The sequence below is a fragment of the Aulonocara sp. 'chitande type north' Nkhata Bay genome, linkage group LG2, assembly GCF_057382095.1.
Source record: "Aulonocara sp. 'chitande type north' Nkhata Bay isolate Kocher_YH1m ecotype deep benthic linkage group LG2, A_spYH_male_GT1.1, whole genome shotgun sequence".
NCBI classification, from domain to species: domain Eukaryota; kingdom Metazoa; phylum Chordata; class Actinopteri; order Cichliformes; family Cichlidae; genus Aulonocara; species Aulonocara sp. 'chitande type north' Nkhata Bay.
This window is the reverse complement of record NC_141345.1, coordinates 36,029,985-36,055,683: the sequence shown is the minus strand read 5'-3', so window position 1 is coordinate 36,055,683 and position 25,699 is coordinate 36,029,985. Positions and strand designations below refer to the sequence as shown.

Sequence of the window (25,699 nt, the reverse complement as noted above, 5' to 3'; positions counted from 1 at the left end):
ACTCTGACCTGGTGATCTTGGATGAATTCATGAACAACCAGCTGCAATACTCTGGACAGCTTCACAGGTAATGATGATGATAAATGCAGGTAAAAAGGTTTTTCTCAGGATCTTGCAAAACTTTTGTCAGATCTTGCAAAAGTACATCTTTCTTTTCCTCCAACGTCTCTTTTTGTTGCAGCTCCAGTCTTGTTTTTGATATAATTTGTTTAATACATTATTGGAATTAACTTGCCATGGCTCTGCCTTGTCAATAATGAGCCTGTGTGCTTTTGTGATTAACTGGTAATATAATTACGCTTCATTAGAACAACATTTCCTGTGGTGCAATTCCCCAGGTGGCATTTTCAGTCTTCATTCTTCTAATTCTCTCGTGACTGCGCTACCATGACCACATATACATAGAAATCAAAACTGCCTTTTCATCCTGTTAATTTTGCATTTTAACATGGCAGTTTGTGTGAAATGACTCACCTTTAGAGCCCAAAATAATATATCAAATTATATTCAAGTATATTATATTATATTCATGGTTCAATCCAGCAAAGGAAGCAAAGTTTAAGTCTTTTCTACTTAACAGCATAATGATGAGTTAATCAAACAGAAGGCTGCCTATGAGTGATGTACCCAGTCCATCAGTGTTTATAAGTTTAATTTAGCCTTTTGCAGCAGGTTGTACTATGTAATAATATGCCCTGAATGGGTGTGATGAAGCCTCTAAAGCAGTGCTGTAGTGTTTTAACAAGGCGAGGTTTCAGGTTGGGGCCAGAGTGGGTTTGCAGGGACCCCAATTCACTCAGCTGTGCAAGTCAATAGAGAATAGATAATGATAGACCAATGAAAGAGACTTCCCACTGTGGCCATGGCTGCATCTGGATAGTGAATATCTTGAGGGGAGCATGATACTGATGCTTTAGGAAAAAGACTTAGCCCTGATATGCTATTCCAGTTAATAGTCTAATCCAGTCTCCGGTTGCTCTCAGTGGGTTATAGCCGTAACCCTGCCACAGCCTATTCATGGAGATAATAAACGAGCATTGTGATGGGTTGTATATCCCTCCTCAGCCTGATAAGACGCCTGCAGGGAAATGAAATTCTGCTTTAGCTGAAATATTATGATTTATGGATTGGGAGCACAGCGCCGGTGGCCTACACTCTGTCCATGAGAAAATCCTATCTGTGAGTGCATGCATGTTTATGTGCAAGTTTTGTATGGAGGTGTGTTTGTGCTAACAGATTGTAGTGTGCGCGTACGTGAGGGTAAGTGTAATATAAAGCACTTAGTTAATTTAATCGAGGCCTGCTTTACACTATCTGTGTATTATTAGAATTCCTCACTTGCACAGATTCACAATAATAAATCCAGTTTAGTTTATTCTGCTGAATCAATTCCATAAAGATAGATATTCAGTGGAAAGTGGGATGACTAACTGTACTACTGCTGCTGTAATAACCACAATAATAAACAAAAAGGAATGAAATACAGGTTTTAATAAAGGCTCGTGGGACGCAAACACTTCACTCTTTTTGCGATAATAAGACTTCCAAATTATAATTGTTCTGCTGATCACGGCAAAGATCTTGGTCTTGTAACAAAGCGACTCACGAAAGTGAAAGTGGTCTCCAGGCACAGTGTGTCGCTGTGGGAGAGAATATATTTTATAGTACAGTTCAAATTAGTTTTACTGAGATACTAACTAGATTAACTTGAAATAAAATACAAAAAATCACTTATCAAAACTGAACATTTTATTTGGTGTTTTATTTATGCATTTATGTCAATATCAATTCAGTTTTATTTAGATGGTATCAATTTAACAGATACCTCATGGTACTGTATTTTGGGAAGTAAAGATCCAGCAACAATCAGATGACTCCATATGAAAAAAATGACTTGGCGACAGTGGGAAGGAAAAACTCCCTTTTTTGCCAGAGGAAGAGGCCTCTGGCAAAACCAGGCTCAGGGAGGGGCAACTATCCGCCGCAACCAGGTGGAAGGGAAATGGTAAGGAGAGCACAGGCAGACATGACAAAGCACACACAAGTGGAGAGAAAAGACTGAATGGAATAGACTGACATGCGTAGTGGTGTGTAAACACGTGGCAGTCGAGAAGGAATGCTCATGGAAAGTCCCCATGGCAGCATAACTCAGGGTTGTCTGATCCAGCTGATTTCACGATTAAGGTACCTAATTTTGATGAGCCACTATCATTTGCAGCGTCAGTTTCCTGTTTTTAACTCTGATGTGGTCTTCTGCTGCTGTGGTCCATCTGCTGCAAGGATCCACATGTTGTGCATTCATAGATGCTCTTCTTCAATCTTGGTTCTAACGAGAGCTCATTTGAGTTGCTGTTGTCCTCCTATCAGCTCAAAGCAGTCTGGGTCTTTCATAGCATTTTCAAATCATTTATATTGCCAGTGTAAACAGTTAGTAAATGACTGTTAAGTTGCGGTCATTATTAATCATGTTGTGTAAATACTACAGTTATTATTTAACAAGTGGGGTAAAATCTGTCATAAATGTTTTCAAAAATCAGAAAAAGTTACTTCCAGCTGCTCCCTTGTCACACGTGGTCGCCACAGCAGGTAGCGCCACAGAGTTTTACACTGAATGGCTTTCTTAAAATAGCCTCAAAGGAAATTTGTGTCAGTGTCTGGAGTTCAACCAGTGACATTTTGCTTGCAAAGTAAATGGATGAGCCATCCTACTGTGAAACCACACAAACATTGAATAGGTTATGTTAGGTCACACTTTTACACAAGCTTGCAGTTATTTCATTAGGACTGTGTTCCATTATATCATCACTCAATCTGAAACATTCAAAAACATGTTTACATGGTTTCGTTTAGGATGACAATATTCTTATTAGATGATCAGTTTTTCAGTCTGCTGTCTATAACCCAGACTGGCCTTAAAATATTGTTATTGTTACATTTTAAACACATTTTCAGCTCTTCATACAAATGTGATGTGTGCCTGTGTGCATTTGTGTGTCTCTATGTCATGAAAAAGTACGTCTAAAATGTTGTAGGAGTGAGGCCAGCACTAGTCAATTGACCTCAGGGTCAAACCACTTGACCTCTGACCTCCCTGAGGCTCGCCTTCTCACATGCATCCACCCAGAGAGAAAGAGAGTGAATAAGAGGTCTGCAGGAAGGATGCTTGTTCTTCATTCTGTTTTTTATTCATTCAATGATCCCTTTTATTTGTTTTACAAATTACACTGAGTCAAAAACTGTACTAATAACGACACATGCTTAATGCCTGACACTGATTGGACAATAGATAAATAGTGAAATGTCAAACATCTGTAATTAGTCAAACATCAAGCATCCTGATACTAGCTTAAGCTTCACTCTTTGCTCTGATTAGCAATCATCCTTAACATTTCCATCCATCCATCACTTAACCTATATACGGTCCTAAGCCCTGAGGTCCCCTCTGATAACAAAGCCTCTGAAACCAGTGGGTGCATAGACCACCACGGTAAGATGGGGATTCATGGGCGACAACCTTCCCAATAAAATACGGGTTTAAAACTTGTAGAAAACGTCTGAAAACTGGTAATTAATGACACCCAGTGTTGTTACGAGAAAAACCGTCACCATCCCGTCGCTTGTGTTTACCAAAACACTGTTGAGTGAAACTACACTGTCGCGTACTATCATCTTGCACTATCTCTCGCACATACATATCTGGTACAACTTGTTAACCATCGATTTAAATTGTATACCCGTAGTAGTATATTACAACTTGCAGCATAAACAGAGATTAATGTGAGGCAATCCTACATATTTAGTTAATGAATGGCTGTCTAATGCAGAATATTGTGCTGAAGGCTAGTTGCCTACACTCACTATTGCTTTAGAGGTTCTGTAGCTATTCCTTCTCTCATATAATGGTATGACTCCAGTGTGTCTTCATGGTGCGGCCATCAAAGCAAAGTCTTGCTATTGCCTGACTGGATTTTCAGCAGGGCTGAGGAGGAGCAGCTGAAGATCATTTGCTACAAAGAATCTGTTCTTAAGGTTCGTTTACGAGCAACATATCACTAGGTAGGTAGAATCTTCACTGAAATGTGACCATATTCCAGTAATGTTTGTGTTTGTCACCTCACACATGAATTTGCTTACATTTTATAAATCTGAATTTTAATAGCATACATTCTTATGCTTTGTTCCTCTTGTTCAGCTTATAGAATTATTCAGAATGGAGGTTTGAGAATACAGGTGGTGCCATGCAGCTTCAAATGCATTTTAATTTGTGATACTGGGCTTTGTATCCGATGTTGTGCTGAGATAACTTCACAGAAAATTTAGCAGTTGTAAATCCAGGAATTCCAAAATGAAAGAAGTTCCTCTTTGACTTTCTAGCAAGTGTAGTTTGTGTACATTTCTTTTATGATTTAGAAACATCCAATGTGGAAAGAGTAAGAAATCGCTGCAATTTAAATGGGTTTGTTTTTTCTGCTTCTTTTATCCTGTAATTTGCCATTTGTCCGTGGTTAACAAAGTTGTACAGAATCACTTGACATTCCACATGTGAGTCTTGTGACTGTTCTCCCGCTGCTTTCTCTCCCTGTGCTCACTGACTTCCAGTCTCACCTCCTCATTACTCTTCGTGTTGAACTGCTGAACCTCCAGATGTGCTGGCGAACCACACCACTCACACGCTCTCTGCTTCATCTCCCTTGTTCTTCCTTGTCCCTCCTCTGTTTCATCTCCTCCTTCTCCTCCTTCTTCCACTCTCAACCTCTTTGCCTTTCCACTTCCTTGTCTTTACATTTGTCTCAGCTCCCTTTTTCCACTCTTCCCCACATCCCTCCTTCTCCTGCCTTCCCACATCTCCCCTTCCTCCCCTGGTCCTCATCTCTGTCGCTGTTGGCAGCCTATTTAAATGCTCCATTGGAGAAGGATTAAGGTTTATGCAAGGTCAGTGTGGGATGTGATAATTATAATCACAGCTTTTTGCCTGGCCAATGACGGCCATTTGTTATTCTCAGCTCAGTGGCTTCAGAAGCCCCTGAGGGGGAGCTGGTGGGAGGTGTTGACAAGAGGCTGGCTGATTTACTGCCCCCCCCCTACACACACACACACACTCTACCCCACCCCCAACACACACACCCTTCCCCTCCTCTCTCAGCACAGGCTTTCGGGTTTGCATGCGCTACTCCTTTTCCTATCCCGCCCGTATCTTCTGTCTTTCTTAGTAAATTCAAGCTCTGTCTTTTCCCCTCATCTTACATCCCTACTCTCAATCTACATATGTTTTCGGCACCTCTACTTCACTCTTTATATTCCAGGACATCTTGCAATCTTGCATCATATGGAATTTGTTGGACTTCCATGGAAAGAGCAGAAGATACAAGGAAACAGCCGACAGAAAGCAGAACTGTCCCGATGTACTTAAACCGCTTGAACATTATTGCACCAGATTGCTCCAACTTCTCCATTCAGACAAGTTTTGTTCACTGTGAAGTTCAAGGGTTCAAACTTTGTGCAGAAGTTTTGTGCCTCTATTCTCTGAATCAGAAAATAAAAAGTTTGACTTTGCATCATACATTGGATATAAAATATATATACTTGGAAATAGATTCTGGGTCTAAAAGCTGAAGCTAAGGTAAAAGCACCGTAAGCATAGAGCCTGTCTAATGACCAGTAAAAAGTGACTCCTGTGGTTGCAAAAGCAAGTCTACTTACATAGACATATATGCAACAATAGCCTTCAGCTCTCTGGATCTGTGACCTTAGTAAACTCTTTCCTGATTACTTTATGGGTTTAGTTGCTACTATATAAATTGTTGTCCCTCACTGGGAATACCGACACCAAAGAGGGTGTTTCTTCTCCAGATTCAAAGTTCAATATTCAGAAAATTACAGAAAATGAAGTAGAAAATATAATCTGTAAATTAAGAAGTTCTAAAGCAAGGGATGCGTTTGGATTTGATACCAATTTCTTGAAGCATTATAAATCTTGTCTTTTGGTGCCTGTGATCCATCTTATTAATTTATCAATGACGCAGGCAGTCGTTCCTCTGAGTTGGAAGGTGGCAAAAGTTACACCAATTTATAAATCGGGTGATAAAACAGACCCTGCTAATTATCGACCTATTAGCATACTCCCTATCTTTTCAAGGATAGCAGAAAAGTGGGTTGCTAATTCTATCATCGAACATCTTAATGACGCCAATCCGGGTTTGCACCCTATGCAATTCGGATTTCGCACTCTTCATTCAACTGAAACGGCTGTCTGTGTTTCTGTTGAGAGAGTGAAATCTCACTTAGACAAGAGCAGTTGTGTTGTGGCTGTTTTTCTTGATTTCAAGCGTGCGTTTGACACTGTGAATCATCTTAAGCTCTTGTCTAGACTGTCAACATTTAACTTTAGTAATCACACAGTTAAATGGATACAGTCTTATCTATCAGATAGAAAACAATGCGTACAAATAAAGAATAGCATTTCCTTACTTAGAGACTTACCCTCTGATTGGAAAACTTTGCTTTACTTGTCTTACAGTTAGCTCAAAAAATTGTATTCATGCTAAGTAATTAATGTTTTGTTTAACCTTTGTAAATAGAACATGATAACCTCCATCAGGACTGTTTTGCATAAAGAGTTTTGTCCCTTACAGCCCTAGTATACTGCTCTCTGCTTGGAGTTGCCAGTTTAAAACAGAGCAACGCTAGGTTAAACCTCAGCATAATGGGATTTGGCCAGTACAAGTCCAGTCTGTATATCTGCCCATTGGGAGCTAACCTTTCTTTCTTTGCTCTTTGCATGAATGTCTTTTTCCATGGGAGAGGGGGTTGTGTGGTTTTCTTGGTGACTTCTGAATTTTAAGCTGTGATGTTGTAACTACAGGCCTGTATCAGGGTGCCATGTGCGGTCTTTATGTTCCGATTCATGCTGCAGAGCTAACTAAACCTCCATCCATCATCCCTCCAGCACTGCCAGCCATGTTTGACTGGTCAGGCCTGCTGCTGGGAATAGATTGGTAGATTTGCCCAGCTCACACGCACACACAGGGGACTAGTCATAGCCAGGGATCAGAGTGTTTTCTAGCTGACTGATGTTAGAACCTGAACTAAGCACAGCCGAGATAGAAGAGAGAGCAAAGGCCATGGGTCAGACAGGGATTTGGGTGAATGGCTCCTTTAAGCTGTAGCAGAGCTGTCAGTCAGTGAGTTTAGAGAGAGTAGGAGAACCTGATGAAACGACAGGTTGCAGGTTTTAATCCCTGAAGTACTCGCAAATTTATGTGGGAATACATTTCAGTACACTAGATGTTTTTCTGAAAATGCTGTATGTAAGTTTAAAGATGTAATTCCTCCACTATTACTTTGGCCATTCGCCAAAAATTCAATTCAATTTTATTTATACAGCACCAAATCACAACAGTTGCCTCAAGGTGCTTTATATTGTAAGGTAGCCCCTACAATAATACATACAGAGGAACACCCAACAGTTATATGACCCCCTATGAGCAATCGCTTTGGCGACAGTGGGAAGAAAAAACTCCCGAAACCTCCGGCAGAACCAGGCTCAGGGAGGGGCGGGGCCATCTGCTGTGATTCGTTAGGTTGAGAGAGGAAGACAGGATAAAGACATGCTGTGGAAGAGAGACAGAGATGCAGAGAGGTCTATTAACACACAGTGAGTGAGAAAGGTGACTGAAGAAGAAATACTCAATGCGTCATGGGAATCCCCCAGCAGCCTACACCTATTACAGTGTAAGCTAAGGGAGGATTCAGGGTCACTTGATCCAGCCCTAACCCCTAACTAGATGCTTTATCAAAGAGGAATGTTTTAAGCCATACGGTCATTACGATTAATTATTCAAGAGCTTGTATGTGAGGAGGAGGATTTTAAATGTGAATCTGGATTTAACAGATTCACATTCTGTGAATCAGTTAGCACACACACACACACACACACACACACACACACACACACACACACACACACACACACACACACACACACACACACACACACTCTTGCAAAAGTATTCGGCCCCTTTGAACTTTCCCACATTTTGTCACATTACAGCCACAAACATGAATCAGTGTTATTGGAATTCCACGTGAAAGACCAACACAAAGTGGTGCACACGTGAGAAGTGGAACGAAAATCAGACATGATTCCAAACATTTTTTACAAATAAATAACTGCAAAGTGGGGTGTGCGTAATTATTCAGCCCCCAAAAAATGTTCATGCCTTTTTAATTTGTCAGAGCGCAGTCCTGGGAACAGCTAAGATACTGCGCAGGACCCTCAAGCTCCCAGGCCTCTGGTAGAGGACCCGAGCTTGAAGGATAAACCGCCCGCAGGGGCGTGCTGGGTGGTTTATATATATATATATATATATATATATATATATATATATATATATATATATATAACACCCAGCACGCCCCTGCGGGCGGTTGAAGGATAAACCGCCCGCAGGGGCGTGCTGGGTGTTTTTATATATATATATATATATATATATATATATATATATATATATATATATATATATATATATATATATATAAGCTCCTTATATATATATATATATATATATATATATATATTAGGGGTGCAACGATATTCGTATCGATATCGATATTGAACCGTTCGATACAGTGCTTTCGGTTCGGTACGCATATGTATCGAACAATACAACATTTTTAATTTATTTTATCAACTTTCCTTCTGACGATGCTGTCTGTGTTGAGCGCTCAGTGAATCTGCGTTCGACTACTCCGCCTAGGCTGCACTGTCGAGCCTAGGCGGAGTAGTCGAACGCAGATTCACTGAGCGCTCAACACAGACAGCATCGTCAGAAGGAAGAGCGCAGGGCAAGCTAGCGAGGCAGAAGTTAAGCTCCCCTTGCAACATGGACCTCCCCCACCCTCATTCAGATCTGGCGTTTGGAATTATTTTGGTTTTCATGTGACGTATGACCCTGAAGGTAAGCGAGTCATGGACTAAAGTAAAACCGTATGTTGGATGTGCCATGCAATGCTCAATTACATTGGTGTGAACTAGTGTGTTAGCGCAGTTAGCTCGTTAACGTGTTGGCCGTCTAGCCCCATGCACGGAGCGATCGGCGTAGCTCGTTAACGGAGATTTGCCGTGTTGTGGCGTTAAGGTCATTTCAACGAGATTAACCTGAAAGCACTAGTGGGAACACAACGAATATGACTGCACATTTACGCCGACATCATCCTAGTGCAAAGACAAAAACAACAAGCATGCTACTAACTTTAGCCGAGTCATTTAGACAGCTGTTAGCACATGATTCTCCTTATGCTGCTGAGAATATAGCCCAGAAGAAGCGGATAGTATAGCTTTTATTTTGGAAAGAGACATTTCTCTGTAATAAACTCTCTTTTCCAAAGATGAGTGATTCCTCAATCAGATACAGGGCTCGCAATATCGCCTGCCCGACGTCCCGGAGCTAGCGATTTTTTCAGTCGGCTACCAAAATCTATCTCTGCCCTGCCCGTCGGGCTATTGTAGGAAGGAAAAATATATGTCAATGCTTTTGCATTCTTTCAGAAATGTAGCTGGGTAATTATGTCATTGGCATCGGTGAGCCACTGTCAATATGTGACATATTGAAGTCGCGTTTGAATTTGCGCTTGTTTTTTGCTTTCACTTTGCAATCGTGCGAACTGTGTATAGAGAGCGACAGCACTGATCTGTGAGTGATGATAATTTGCGCACCAATTCCTCTGACATCGTCTTATTAATCGTTAGCTTATATGCAAACATGACAAGTGAAATCTCCCGCAGCTTAAACATGTGAGAGGTTGATCGCGCAGAGAATCGCTGAGCTTATGTGAGTGCGTGTGTAAAAGCATTTCAGTTCTGCTGAGCCAAATAAGACAGGTCAGGGTGAAGAAGTGACAGCCAAAGAAAAGCTTACCACAAAACGGAGAAGTTATGACAAATCAGACTATAAGGCAAAAAGAAAGTGCAGCTTTATGGTTTCATGGACAAAAGAATTTCTGTGGCTGCAATATGATGAGCTAAATAACCAGGGCTGCACATAAGTGGTCCGCAGGTGCGCATTCGCTGTCAAAATAAAAAACACGCACAAGGGTTAGGGTTAAATTTAAAAACTGTACTTTTGAGTTAAAATATATATTTATAATTTTAATAAATGACAAATTAAAAAGGCATGAACATTTTTTTGTATCGAAAAAATATCGAACCGTGACACCAAAGTATCGAACCGAACCGAACCGTGAATTTTGTGTATCGTTGCACCCCTAATATATATATATATATATATATATATATATATAGGGCTGCTCAATTAATCGAATTTTAATCACGATTACGATCTGGGCTTTCAACAATCATTAAAAATGACTGAGCCGATTATTAGCCCCTCCCTAATTTATCCGCGACACCTTAAAGGCCGGTCCGTGAAAATATTGTCGGGCATAAACTGGTCCGTGGCGCAAAAAAGGTTGGAGACCGCTGATTAAGAGGACCCGAGGGAAGCTCGGAAAGCTAAGCAGAAGTTATTTGGAGAGGAGAGTGACTGCTGTTGGTTGAAAAGAGAGTTAAAAAAAAAAAAAAAAAACTTCAGTGGTGTTGCACACTATTTTATATTATTTTTTAAAAGTTATTGTTAACCCTTTAAAGCCGGTCAGAGCAGCACACTCCGTTTTGCGTAACTATTTTTAAATCCCTGTAGAACCTGAACCGTGTAAGCTAGCGCAATAATTTGTTTTGCACATGAAACCGGAGGAGTTGTACTTACATCTGATGCCATCAGCTTGTCCTAGGTCACGGTTTCGTTCCACATATAGCTTTGCAAAAATTGCATAAAAAGCGCTTGCAGGAACAAAAACATAATATTCCAGAAACACGCTTTGCCGTTCCTATCAGCTGTTCGTAACACTTCCCACAGTGAAATGATGCACCTGCTGTTTTCTTTGCAAATTTGCATCATAGGATTGTTTTTTGTTTTTCCTGCAGTATATAAAAATTGCTGTATGTCCAAAATAAAACTATGAAGACACTCAAAATAAATTTCCTGTTGTTGTAAACTATTTTTTGCAACTTTATTGTATTTAAAGTTTTGAGGGATAAGCCTCTTAAATTTCTCCAAGTAGAAATATATGTAAACAAAACAAAAGCGATTTTCAATTTTTTTTGTAGTTTATTGCACTTTTTTGCAATTTATGTAATTACTATGGACTTAATGCATACATATTATTAAAATATGGGCTATAACAGTTGTATTGATGTATAGCAACTTGAAATGCTCCCACAAATGGCACTACAGCATGTCAAAAAAATAATATAAGCTCTGGCGGACTTGGTTCTATAGTAGGTCTTAAAGGGTTAAATAAATATCGTCAAATAATCGTGATCTCAATTTCAGTGAAAATAATCGTGATTATCATTTTTGCCATAATCGAGCAGCCCTATATATAAAAAAAAAAACCACCCAGCACGCCCCTGCGGGCGGTTTATCCTTCAAGCTCGGGTCCTCTACCAGAGGCCTGGGAGCTTGAGGGTCCTGCGCAGTATCTTAGCTGTTCCCAGGACTGCGCTCTTCTGGACAGAGATCTCCGATGTTGTTCCCGGGATCTGCTGGAGCCACTCGCCTATCTTGGGAGTCACCGCACCTAGTGCTCCGATTACCACGGGGACCACCGTTACCTTCACCCTCCACATCCTCTCGAGCTCTTCTCTGAGCCCTTGGTATTTCTCCAGCTTCTCGTGTTCCTTCTTCCTGATATTGCTGTCATTCGGAACCGCTACATCGATCACTACGGCCGTCTTCTTCTGTTTGTCTACCATATCTATATATATATATATATATATATATATATATATATATATATATATATGTGTGTGTATATGTATATATGTATATGTATTTGGCCAGCTTATTATCCCAGTAGGTGTCGATAGCCCCGATCTTCTTTCTCCCATTTAGCTGACCCCTTAGGACTTGCCTGTCCCTCTGCATTCATCATGCATTTGGTGGTTGTGGCTATGGCTAGCGGCCTTGGTGGTTCCCATTTGCCCCCACTACAGTTCTCCAGTTTGAATGATATTCTGATGTTGTTGCTCATATATATATGTATATATACACACACAAGAATGTCATCCTTTGCTGAAGGTGAATTTGGTGTTATGTGTTATGTTTTTGAATTTCTGTTCTTGATGAGATCGTTGATAAAATACTCTTCCATTGACAGACACCAACATGAAAGCAAAAATCTTAAAATACACAAGGTGTCAATGCTAAAGCACTATTTAAACCAATGGATTGTGGTGAATGGGATTTGGTGTGAAGCAGCTTTAAAGAAACAGCAGGAACGGGTGATGTTTTTTTTTCTGCTGCCACCTCTCTAATTGGCTGTGTTCGACAGAGCATTTTTGAAGGACAGGGTCTCTCATTAGGCATTCACACCCAGGACTTGCTCCAATTGGGCTGCCTAAGGAATCTGAAGGCAATGCAATTGTGTAATTTGCACACAAAGTGGTCTGGATTGATCCAAAATAAACCTCTCAACTTTAAATGTTGGGGGAGGAGAGAGAGGGCGTATAATTGCATCATTTAGTGAATTGATTGGCTGAGAGTCGATGGAAGGGAATCAGGAAGCAGCAGATAAACGGTGACAGCAGTGCCTTTTAGAGCAGGGACCCATCAACACAAAGACACACACACACACGAGGAGTACGAAAACACACACACAGGTTTAGGCTCTGGAGCAAAGATATACGCACTGCAAAAAAAAGAACACACCTACAGACACAAACATAGATAAACTAAGACACAAACGAATAGAAACAAACACGACAACGTGCCTGCACGCACACACAGAGTCAGATTAGACAACACAAAAAGAACTCAGGTCCACATCACACACCGAGCGCTGCAGGGCGGGACAATGGAAGGAAGAATTAGAGGTAACAATAGATTTCATTAAGCCAAACTAGACTTAACGAGACAATCGATACGTCATAATTAAAGCCAGGAGGCTGAGAGCGACTTAGACTCTAAATGACGACTGCTCTTATTAAGATGGAGCAGATAGAGAAAGGCTGTCTGACAATGGAGCTCTATAACTACCTACTACAGCAGGCCTTTGTGCTCACACTGGCCTTTCACCAAGACAGACAGATAGGAGAGAGGAGAAGGAAGAGCAGACGAGCAAAGGAGAGGAGGATGAGAATATAGGTCTGTGTCTTTCAGTTGGTTGCAGTAGTAGAAAAGAAGAGGTGATCTGCGATGATGTGAATGATGACGCAAACTTGTAATCTTTGTTCTACTTCTTCAGCTATGGAAATCTTCCACTCCAGTTCTTTTCTCTAACAAGTGTGGATACGTCTTACTTTCCTTTCTATAGTGAGCAGAGAATGTTCCAGTGTTTTAGGTTTTGAATCATATTTCTACACAGAGATCAGTATGGAGTGAAAACATCTCTGCCTTTTCTCAACCGTGTGCACACACAGACCGACAGAATACTATTCAAGTTTGTGCTGCTTGTGGTAAAATGCTTGCCATTAATGAAAATGAACTACCTGTTTCTGCTTGTTTCTAAATTTGCAAGTTAAAAATATAGCCCATTGAAATCTGCGCCCTATATTCCTGCGCAGTCTCTTGGTGGTGGTCTTAGACATGGTCCTCGTCTCTGACGCGACCATTTCAAAGGAAAGTGCAAGTTGATTGCACGTGATTGCAACAATCACCCACCCTAGTCTCCAACTAGTGTTTCCCTTGTACAGCAACCGTGTGTGAAAAGTGGTCAAGAAAGAGATGCTGAAAAGCATGTTCATGCAAACATCGTCGGGTCTGCAGTAGTATTGTCACCTGTGAGGTAGGAGGACCCAGGCGCGGAACTCCCAATGCAAACCGTGCGTTTATTTACAGTGAAAATAACAATCACTCCTCAGTGCGTTCCCGACTCCCGTGACGTGTCCTCTTCCAGTGTCAGTGTTCCTTGTCCCCACTCCTCAGTGTCTGAGCACCCCGTGCTCGCTGACCTCTCGTCTCCACGCTTCTCCTGGGGAGATAACAAACAGGCAGCCGTAAGACACACGCAATGCGGCAGACTAACCTTACTGACTGGACGAGAGACTAACGTGAAGTCACGCAATGATCCAGCGTCGGAGAGAGCTCCACCACACTCTTACGTAGCTCCTCCGACGGGGCTTCATCAGCTGTGTGATTGTCTTCAGGTGTGGCCAACCACCTACCAGGCCTGAAGGTGCTTGTAAACAGGTGCTCACACACACACACACACACACACACACACACACACACACACACACACACACACACACACACACACACACACACCTGCAAGCAGGGAGAACGAGGGACACCAAGAACACATATAATAACATAATACAAGTCCATCACTGCTCAGGGACCCTGGATGGCTCAGAGCCAGGTCCCTGACAGGTATGCTTACAATGGGACTTCTGCTCCTGAACCTCTGCGCACAGCGTCTGTAGATCGGTGCTGTACGAAGTCACTTTCATCTTTAAACAGGACTGTAAGCTGTCGTCTGTGAGGCGTGAGTGGTGTTTGTTTTTAACATAGTTCACGGTGTAGAGTAGCTGCTCACATACGTATGTGGATCCAAAGATTGACAAGGCCACTCTCGTCAGAAGTAAATCCAAATAAATCTGCCCGAGCATCATTAAATGTTCTATTTTCTTCGCTATTTTTCTTTTCTTACAATTCTCCATACTTGGCCACCGGTTGAAAGTCTCGATAAATGCATGGCCTTTTGGCGGATATACCAGCTTCCACGAATGTGACGCTTATTTAATAAAACACTTAAAATAATAAAATATAATTTTAGTATTTCAAGATCATAATAATCTTCCAATTTAGAACTACAAGTTATAAAAAGAACTAACACAAGTAAAATACACTTCAGTTAAATAGTTATAATGTATTTTCCCAAGCCACGCGGAGCCGCAGTATAAGGATGAGAGAGGCACGGGCTGCCGACCCCTGCTCTGGTGTGACTGTAGCCTAGTTCAGTGTTATGATATGATATGAAACTACAATAATGTAATGAGCAATGAGTGTTGATTTAATGCAGTTTTAACAGAACATAACATGTATGAAATCATTTACAAGTTTTCCAAGTAATGGAAATGTTTAATTTAATTCACATTTTATTTCAAAGTAACTAGAGTCTGTTGAGACTCAATTATATTCCTGTTGTTTAATTGTCTTGATATGCTCAGTGTTGGGAAGGTTACTTTGAAAATGTATTCCACTAAAAATTACAGAATACATGGTCAAAAATGTAGTTTGTAACATATTCCATTAAGTTACTTAATGAGTGAGTAACGTATTCTGAATACTTTGGATTACTTCATATATTGTCGTGCTTTTTACAACTACATGAATGTACTATTGCTGTGTGATTACTATTGTTAAGGCTACTCACCACCAAGCTAACATTGTTAGCTGAGGTTAGTTCATCGACTGCAGACTGTTAGACTTGGTGGAGTAACAGTAGGTGGACATTAGGTAAGGCTGCACTTTTTGCAGCGATCTCATACAGAAAACTGTTTCTGTATCAGTAATATGTTTTCTTTCTGTCTGCTTTCAGAACTGCACATGATTATTTGCAGCTAGCAGGTTGTAATGCTGCCTTCATTAATAGTAATATATCACACAGCAGTAGTACATCCAAGATACTGAAGTGGCACGTAACCCAGGTAGTTACTACAACTAAAACAAGCTAGCTGCAGTAGGCTAATGTTAACTTTTTCTTTTTAAAGAGCTTACTTCCAGATGTTTCTTTAGGCTGGAGGTGGAGTTTTCTGACACTGAGGAGCTTGGTTGCTGGCAAACAGAGTTTGCATTGCATGGTCAGGTTCCTGGTGAGACCCTCACATTGCGTGTTTTGTTTGGGTTTTCGGCAATTTGTGGAATTACCAAAATTAGAGAGGGGATAGCCTAACATAAGAAACAGGAAAAGACCACAATGTAATCCATTTATTTCAATAAAGTAACTGTATTCTAATTATCACCTATTTAAGCAGTAACTCTAACGGAATACAGTTACTCATATTTTGTATTTTAAATAAGTAACGCATGTATTCCATTACTCCCCAACACTGGATATGCCCAATAATAGGAGAGAGGACACAATAGACAGACCAGTCCAGCTAGTACATTTAAAGTATGACTCACTGGATCAAAAAAGCCCTCTTTCACCCATCACTGAATGGTACATAAAGGCCAGCTTTCAATATGAGCTGTAGGTTTTTACTGGATCTGAAAGGCTGTCTATTGTCACACTGCAGAATACATTGGTGGACTAAGCTTCATAATGTAGCCTGCTGAAAACCACTGTGCACATTTAATATTTTATTCTGTCAGTCTTTCTTTTTTCTTTCTTTCTTTATAGCAAAGTAGCATAAACTGTTGATGAAAATGGACCAAAAAAGATCAGTAAAAAGAAACTGGGTCATTTTTTTGAATGATGAGTTATTCTTAAAACTTTTATGTCTCAACAGTCAGATTAGATGACTGTTGTCCCAGTTTAGTGCAATCAAAAGCAGTTTGCACTTGATTCAAAATACCATGAAATTTAGAATCAGCCATCGGTTTTCGGCTGGTGTGGGACAGATTCTGTATCATTTATTATTGTTCAACAGAAAATTATGGTTCTGAGGTTCAGGCTATTTGCATCTATGTGGGAAGCTCAGTAGTAGTATCTCAACGTTCTCCTTCAGCAAAGGTCTAGGTAAAGACGACATGACATACAGCCCTGCTCTGTTGTTTCTGTACTTTTTTGTGATCCTGATCCCATCTTTTGGAATAGTTCAGATGCTACGCACCACTTTGAAAAGAGAAGATTTTACTGAAATGTGATCACTGTTGACAGTAAACTATCTTTGTCTTCCCATCTCTCCATCTCTCTTTCCCTCGCTCTTGTTCTCCATCTCTTTCAGACAACTATCATTTCTGAATTATATTTTACGGCTCATTAAGCATCTATATTGGTCCAACGTGGAGACAAAAGCAGAGGAATGGAGGAAGGATTGATGAAAAGAAAGGCGAAATACTGACAATGAGACCAGAAGATGAAAAGCCTTTCCCTAAAAATATACAAAGTACTCACTTAAACAAAAAGATGTTTTTAATTAGCACCAATTAAGGGCATACACATGTCATATAGTACACATTTAATATAATAATTGATACATCCAATAGCGCTTGTCAACACAGCAACAAAGAAAAAAGAATCTGTTTTTCAAAAATAACATTTGAGTCCACTCTAAATGTTTTGTTTTTTTTAAATAGCAGCTCACCAGCCTGGATGCACCCATGCAAAAAATGCTAGACAAAGGTGGAGCAAATGTAGAAAAGCAGTTGAGTCTAATGTTGCCTTAAACAAAAATGACTGCTAGACTTTTTCTGCAGTGAGGAAGACAGCTTATTAATTTACCGCTAGTATCATACTGGTACTCTGTATCACCAGATACACAAAGTCAGCATCATCTCAGAACTGGAACCAGTTGGATTATTAATCCCTAAACACACTCATTGTGCTGCATATATCAGACAGTCAGGGAAACTTAATACAGCAAGAAGGTTTTATTCAGTTACCTGTTGACTTTACCGCATTTTAAGGCCGATTACGTCACAGCGACGTGACGAAGGCTGTCCTAATTCAAAGGCTGCTCGAAATGCGGCCCTCAAATGCGTCCTTCATTTCCCTGAAGTGTAGACTTTGTGGCCCAACATATCCCAGACTTCATAGCGCGGCAGTGGGTGTGGATAATTTTGCCGAAAAAAACGGTGGAAACGGAGCGGCCAAAGAGTAAACTTTAAAAAGTAAGTACTGAATATTATGTCACTTATTTATGTGCAAATGTTTAATAATGAAGAACATTAAAACATTGCTGTTGGCCACATGTCAGCAAAGTTATGTGACATTAGCGATGTTTGTACTTTCAGCGTTTACTTTGTTTTAAAGCCTTTACTTTATGCGCCGTTCGATAGTCGACCTTAATCTTACAGAGAATGTGATGATTTTGTGGATAATTAAAGTCAGTCATATATCCACAAACACAACAAGCTGAAAGTCAGTGATGCTGCTCGGTTTGCACTCCTGAATATCACGGCACAAGCAGGATTCACTGCACTGTTAATGTGAGCTATGTTATATTGCTGCCTCTGTTCGGTGGTGTCAGCCAAACGGACTGAAAATTGTTCTAAATTGTTCTTATTCTAAATACTTTGACTAACTATTAATTGTTGACATTAGTGTATTACTATAGAATAGTAATATTTTGTATATGAATCCATTTCAAAGCAGTTATGTGGTCTGTTTTTGAAGCACAAGTATTTTCCATTCAGTATATGCAGATAAATATCTCAACTTCCTATATGTTGGCAGGACTCATAGCTGGACTGGCCAGCGGCCCACCGGGCATTTGCCCGGTGGGCCGCTGGCGATTTTTTGTTTTTATGGGCCGATGGATTTTTTTTTTTTTTAGGAAGGGTATATATAATGAAAGGTGTTGGATTGGCCAATTGGTCATGATCGACTCTGGGCTGGACCAATTACAGCCGAGGAGGCCGGATTCACCCGCCCCCTTGTTTAGCAATCACGTGATTTTCGCGCATTGCATGCCGGGAACTCGTGGCAAAACAATCCAAGTACCGCATCAAATGCAAGCATTTGCAGCACCGCAAAACGTTCATTCTCCGGTTCCAATACCTTCTTGTTTTTCTTTGCTGCACAAAAAAGGAATGTACAAAACAAAAGGAGAACAATGCCGGTCCGTACAAAGACTGACTCGACGAAAAGACAAAGAAAAGATACGAGGAAAAAATCAAAGGAGTGAAAGGGTCAGACCCTTACGAGCACACAGAGGGACAAAAGACGTTAGCGTGCTGCCCAACTTTCACCACGCTCAGATTTATAATCATACGGTTCTTGGAGTGAGTGCATGCACTCATGAAGTTTAGTAACTTCAGGTCACTGCAACAAGCCCAGGTACAGTTTACCGACGGATGGGTACAGGACCTTGAAATGCACCGCGTAGCACGACAGACCATCGTACGAACAAAGGTACGTTTACCAGTCTCACAAATCATCGTCATAAATACACATTCGTTAACCGTTTATTAATAGGACCTTTGAACTCAACGGTAATTAATTAGTAGTGGAAATAATTTCTGGTAGCATCACAGAAATGTAGCAGTGACAATAATACTGTATGTTGTAATCGCACTGGGCAATTAGTGATACAAAACAACTGTTTTATCCTGTGAATAAAAGTATATGTTTTTGTCAATGTACCATAATAACAGGCCGATTTTTTGTCCCAGTCCAGCCTTGGCAGGACTTGTAAAGACTAATACACAAAAATAATGCACAATACGTCCGAGATGTTTGTAGGCAGGTATGCAGAGTTGACATTTTTCCAGGTCTATTCTTGTCAGTTTAGACAACAATGATATCTCAAAAATATCTGTAAAAGACCTGGTGTCCAATGTTGTCTGTATCTGTAATGAATACGATGATATTACTGCCTTGTATAGGCCTGTATTTTAGTGCTTTTATTCCAGAGTCAATTATGGCAAGTTATCCAGGTCCTGAAGCAGCAAAGCAGACCCAGATCATCACACGGTCACCACCATGTTTGACTCTAGGTATGATGCTCTATTTATGAAATACTGTGTTAGTTTTATGTGGGACAAGCCTACTAAAAGGTTCAACATTTGTCTCATCAGCATGTGGATATTTTCTAGTACTGGGAATCAAAATCAAATTTTATTTTTTTTTTTTTAATATATGCCTGTGTGTTCTTTTTGGCCAGCAATGCTTTTTACTTTGGCGCTCTCCCATTTATATTGTAAATCTGACCTTAACTGAGACAAATGAGGCCTACAGTGCCTTTGATGTTGTTCAAGGATCCTTTGTAACCTCCTAGATGAGTCATTGATGTGCTGCTCTTGAAGTCATTTTGAATAGCTGGACACTCCTCGGAAGGTTCACCACTGTTTAAAGTTTTCTCAGTTTGTGGACAGTGGTTCGCTCTGTCGTTCTCTGCAGTCCAAAAGCCTTAGAAATGGCTTTTTCAACTCTTTCCAGACTCATAGATGTCAAGGATTTTGTTTCTGAACTGTTCTTTATATTGTGGCATGAAGTGTTGCTTTTTGAGATCTTTTGGCCCACTTCACTTTGTCAGACAGGTTCTATTTAAGTGATTTTTAAAGAAATGACTGATCCAAACCAACTACTAGGTGTACGTTACAAGTTTGAGCTAAAAACATCCCATAGCAACATATGCTTTGCATTCTCAATGCAGAAATGTACTTTAGATGTGCAAAGGGTCTGTGCGGGCCAGCAACTAACCATAAAATGAACAGAAATTCTTCAAAGGTCCAGAACACAGCACCTTCTTTAGTTCAGTTCAATTGTATTTTATTTATATAGCACCAAATAACAACAACAATTGCCTCAAGGCACTCCCTGTATTCAAATTTGTAGCTCCCACTTCAGACAATTCTGGCTAATAAGAGCACTGAGAACAATCTCACTCTGATTTTTCTGTGTAAAATAAACTAAAGCAGAGGGAAAAACTACAAGTTTTAACCCTCTCAGGCTCAAATTAAACTTTTTGTTGCTAATGCACAACCAAGTCCTGCAGTGGTACTTCTGAGTAAAAAAAACCTCATAAAATATGTATGTGGGGTAATCAGGTTGTTAGTTTTTAACTGTTGCAAATTGGCAACGCCTGCCTCGAGAGGGTTAAAAAATCATCAACTGATTTGGACCAGAGTAAATGGGTGTGAAAATGCCCTTAGTCACATTTAATATGAGAGTCCATCACTGCTTCCGCATATATGAAAGAAAATATTGAATAGGCAAGTTAACTCGTTAAACAATATGTAAATTGATATTTTAAATTGATGTTCCCAAAGCCAAAATTACAGCTGTGTTCATAAATAACCCTCCTCACTTTATCACACGGATGATGTTGCCATTGGACGAGAGGCCTGATTGCGGCTGACTCTCCATCATGATGTTTCTCCTCCTTGGTTACATTTTCCACCTCTGTAGGTCCTTCCAGCCACAAGGTCATACTGTGTTTTAATTGTGGTGCCCCTCATGCCCCAATCCCCACCCCCACCACCGCATTCCACTAACAACCCCACCCCCCTTTGCCCAAATGATGAACGACTGCACCTTGTGAAAAGGACCCTCTCCAATAAACAAGCTTATCTCTATCCCCTCTCTCTCTCTCTCTCTGCTGCCTGTGAATAATGAGCTCTGGGTATCACTGTTAATCACCATAATTGTTAATGTTAAGAGAGGGCTGGTTGCTAGTTGCCCAACGCCCCATGCTTTTATTGATTTCATTTTTTTTTTAACGTTAAAATGCTGCATACCTTTGTCAGAGTGGTGGGTAATCCACCACCCCTACCACCGCCAACCTTACCACCCTTGCCCCAGAGAGAAGCTAATTAGTTATTTAGTAGCTTTGTGTGTGATGGTGTGTATGTAGGATGACAGAGCAGAACTAAAGCCTGTTATCAGTAGCCTGATAAAGGGAATTGGTTGTCCCATAGTAGCTGTGAGAGACTATGGCTGATAGCAGTGTTGCTATTATAGAGAGGACAGGCACACACGCATCTTTACACATACTAGAGGAAACATACACATGTAAATACACTCGAGCTTATAAACACATGGACTTCTTAAAGCCCTTCAGCACTGTTTACAGACAAGGTTACTTTTCCTGAGGGCATTGACATTGGCTAAAATACCACATATCACACACACACACACACACACACACACACACACACACACACACACACACACACACACACACACACACACACACACACACACACACGCGCGCGCACAATACATTTGCCAAAAGTATTTGCTTATCTGCCTTCACATGCGTATAAACGACATCCCATTCTTAATACATGGGGTTTAATTTGATGTTGATGGCCGCCCCCCCTTTGCAGCTTTAACATTTTCAAATCTTCAGGGAAAGCTTTCCACAAGGTTTAGGAGTGTGTTTATGGGATTTTTAAAATGTTTTAATTTATTTATTGATTTTTTTTGCACTGTAGCAATCAAAATTATTGTCTGAAGGCCAATAAAATACCCAACTGATTTTATGTTCCCAAGTGGATCATATTGGTCCACTTGATTGATCTTTATCCTTTATTTATGTATTTATTTTCCAAATTTTTAAGCTAAGTAAACAAAAAAACAATGCATGCCCACAATGTATAGTAGGCATGCATATATACACACTAACACACACCCCATGTATAAAATAAAGGAACAGAGTGCTGAACAAAAAGGTACAATGCAGTGAGACAGTACGTTTGAAGTTTGTTACATCAGGGCTGCAGGCTGGAGTTTAGTCCAAAGATTCCAAATACAAGTCAGTTATCATCAGATAACATGGCTGCAGTAATGAGCTGTGTCCTCCTCAGTCTTAGGTAGTTTGACATCTGCATCTCCATTCTTACCCTTTTACAGCCTTGTATATGTAGGTTCCTTAGGCTTTTTAAATGAAATGAGTACAATTATATTTGTTCATCGTCAGTCATTTCTTTATATTTTAAAAACAACAAAAAATGTTCCTTACATCTTTTAATCTTAATCATAAAAGTAAGTTCCTCCAAAGCTAGGGATTTGGACAATGTAGATGCCAGGTTTTCAAATGTGGTCTACTAATGGATTTCCGTGATTTCCAGTCTACTGTAACAAGCAGTAGATTGTGGGTCTTTTTGTGAACTTTGTGAAAATCCCTAAGATACATAGTTTAGGACATGGATTCAACTTAACACTTGCAATGTGTGTACTTACATCTAAAATGTATTTCCAAAACCTTTGGATTTCTAAACATTCCCACAGGTAATGCATCAGTGTGCCCTCAGCCCTGCATTTAACACACGTGTCTGGGATATTAGAATCAAATTTGTTTCACAATGTTGGAGTGACATATATTCTCATTAGCCATTTATACTGGATTAGTTTAAACTGGGTGTTAATAGATTGTGTTTGGGTTTCAAGCAGGCTTTCTGTCATTTCTCTATTAATATTCCTCTTGAGCTCTGAGCCCTTGGCACTTCTCCAGCTTCTCGTGTTCCTTCTTCCTGATGTTGCTCTCATTCGGTATTGCTACGTCTATTACTACGGCCGTTTTCTTCTGTTTGTTCACCACCACTATGTCCGGTTGGTTAGCCACCACCATTTTGTCCGTTTGTATCTGGAGGTCCCACAGGATCTTAGCTCAGTCATTCTCCACCACCCTAGGGGGCATCTACCATTTCGACATTGGAGCCATACTTGGCACAGATGTTCCTGTACACTATGCCGGCCACTTGGTTATGGCGTTCCATGCATGCCCTGCCTGTTAGCATCTTGCACCCTGCTGTTATGTGCTGGATTGTCTCATCTTTACACAGCCTGCACCTGGGGTCTTGCCTGGTGTGATAGACCACAGCCTCTATGGATCTTGTGCTCAGAGCTTGTTCCTGTGCTGCCATGATTAGTGCCTCTGTGCTGTCTTTCAGTCCAGCTTTGTCCAGCCACTGGTAGGATTTCTGGATGTCAGTCATGCTGATTTTTGGATGCTGGTGGTACATACCATGCAGGGGCCTATCCTGCCATGATGATTCCTCCTCTTTCTTGGGTTTCTGCTGCCTGAGGTATTCACTGAGCATGTCGTCCGTTGGGGCCATCTTCCTGATTTACTCCTGGATTTTCATTGCCTCATCCTGGACTCTGTTACTGACACTCACCAGTTCCTGGTCTCCTTCCTTCCGCTTAGCGTACAGCCTCAGGGTGCTGGACTTGGGGTGAAACCCTCCATGCATGTTCAGGAGCTTCCTTGTCTTGATGTCAGTGGCTTCTATCTCCTCCTTTGGCTAGCTTATTATCCCAGCAGGGTACCTGATCACGGGCAGGGCCTAGGTGTTGATGGCCCGGACCTTGTTCTTAGCGTTCAGCTGACTCCTCAGGACTTGCCTGACCCTCTGCAGGTACTTGGTGGTTGCAGCTTTCCTAGCAGCCTCTTCATGGTTCCCATTTGCCTGCGGGATCCCCAGGTACTTGTAACTGTCCTCTATGTCTGCAATGTTGCCTTCTGGTAGTTTGATCCCCTCAGTTCTGACTACCTTCCCTCTCTTTGTTATCATCCGACTACATTCCTCAAGCCCGAACGACATTCCAATGTCATTGCTGTATAGCCTGGTAGTGTGGATCAGTGAATCGCTGTTTCGTTCACTCTTGGCATACAGCTTGATGTCATCCATGTACAGGAGGTGGCTGACAACTGCTCCGTTCCGTAGTCGGTATCCGTAGCCAGTCTTGTTAATGATCTCACTGAGGGGCCTATGCAGAACAGCAGTGGGGACAGAGCATCTGCTTGGTAGATCCCGCACTTGATGCTGACTTGTGCTATGGGCTTGGAGTTGGCCTCTAGTGTTGTACGCCACATCCCCATTGAGTTCCTGATGAAGGCTCTTAGGGTCCCATTGATCTTGTACAATTCTAGGCATTCCAGTATCCAGCTGTGGGGCATTGAGTCATAGGCCTTCTTGTAATCAATCCAGGCAGTGCACAGGTTGGTCACTCTGGTCTTGAAATCCAAGGTGACTGCTCTGTTTTCCAGTAACTGATGTTTCGCTCCTCTGGTATTCTTGCCAATCTTTTTCTGTGCCCTGCTCATGTATTGAACTATGTGTCTATTCTAGCAATTCTGGGTGTCTCTCATCAACTAGCAGCTGGTTCATTTGTGCTGCCAGATGCTCATGGAGTGCAGTCAGCTTCTTCAGCCAGTAGGCGCGAACCATGTCGGGGCCTGGTGCTGTCCAACTCTTCGTACTCATAGCCACCCCTACCTTTCTTGGATGTCTGCCACTGTGATGGTTACTGGACCCTGTTCAGTGAGGTTGCTGTGGGTCTGCTTTTAGATCCACTAGCCACTGATCATTGCCATTATGGGTTGTGTCCTTCTCCCATATGCTCTTCCAGTATTGTTCCTTTTCCAGCCTTGGTGGTGCTGTTCTCATATTGTTCCCCTGCCACTGAGAGAACACCTTGGCTGGTTCTGTGGAGAACAGCTGGTTTATTCTCTGGTGTACCTCTTTAAGCGGCTGTGAGTCTTTGCTTGGCAGTTTCCAAGACCTCAGGCATGGACGGCTTGCTGTGCTTCGTAGGCACCTTCTTCATTGCACCTTTCTGCAGCTTCGATAGTTGGCTAACCTCCCTCCATGCTACTTTGATCTTGGCTATTGTTACACCACTAATAAGCATATTTACAGCATAGTACACAATTTTTTTTTCTTAACTCATGGTACTGGTACTGGAGTTAGTGGCATGACTGCTTTGAGTGATGAGGTGTCCCTACACAAAGGTGCAGTCGACTGCTGTCTAGTTGGAATTATATGATTATATGGAATTATACATCCTGCTGTATGGTACCAACCATCCAAGAAGCTCGTGCTTCAGTTTTGGTGAGAGGAATTCTAGTATTTGACTTGTCTGCACTTTTTATCAATTAACCCATAGAGTTTTGACTATATCTCGATATCGAAACTAGCTAGCATTAGCTAATGATTTAGCACAGCATGCTCCGTGGTTTCTGTCTGTAACCACAACAAAGCAATAGTAATATCATCAAACTGTGAATAAGCACATTTTCTCA

At 41.1% G+C, this 25,699-nt stretch overlaps 1 pseudogene; it reads right to left on the bottom strand.

Moving 5' to 3' along the window:
• Positions 1-13,914: 13,914 nt before the first annotated feature.
• LOC147338337 (uncharacterized) lies at positions 13,915-24,305 on the bottom strand (annotated as a pseudogene).
• Positions 24,306-25,699: the final 1,394 nt, after the last annotated feature.